This window comes from Capsicum annuum, unplaced genomic scaffold (genome assembly GCF_002878395.1).
Source record: "Capsicum annuum cultivar UCD-10X-F1 unplaced genomic scaffold, UCD10Xv1.1 ctg62190, whole genome shotgun sequence".
NCBI classification, from domain to species: Eukaryota; Viridiplantae; Streptophyta; class Magnoliopsida; order Solanales; family Solanaceae; genus Capsicum; species Capsicum annuum.
In genome coordinates, this window is record NW_025871171.1 from 2,406 (window position 1) to 3,089 (window position 684).

Genomic DNA, 684 nt, shown 5'->3' on the forward strand with positions numbered 1-684 from the left:
ATTGATAAGAATGTGAATTAAGGTTTGTTTGATTCATGCACTAGTTATAAAACAACATGTCCGGTGGAGTCTAGGGAGGGTAGAGTGTTAAATTACCTCTAACTTTGTGGGCTCTCGAGACTATTTCCTATAGACAGTACTAGTTAAGTCAACTTTATAATGTATGGAAATGTTATGCAGAGGTCGATGCAATATTTAAACTGTATGGGAACTAGTTCGAAATCCTATAACAAGTCGTTTGATTTACTGAATTCGACATCAATTGGTGTACTTATTTGGTGAATCTTTTTAACACATACAAGTTTCGAGCCGAAGATATTGGTTCACATTAACCAGCAGATATACTCTACATCTGCCGATGATGTTATATGTGGACCTTAGACATTCTGTTTTCTGTAAATACTTTTGTCCATATATTATTAATAAATATATCGGTATTCCAATTCTACCCGCTTTAAATAATAGGAATACATGGATTATCTCATAAGTTATGTGGTTATTCAACTTAATACCGTCAACCAAGCACAATAGTACTTATACGAATCTTTTCTGTTTCTGCAGCCAACAAATCACTGTGTTAGTTTTATGGAGACTCTCTGTGACGCACCGCGTCACTACCCATTAAATTCATCCCGTTTTGGGCATAATTCCGAGCGTTTCGGACACATTTCGGAACCCGACGGG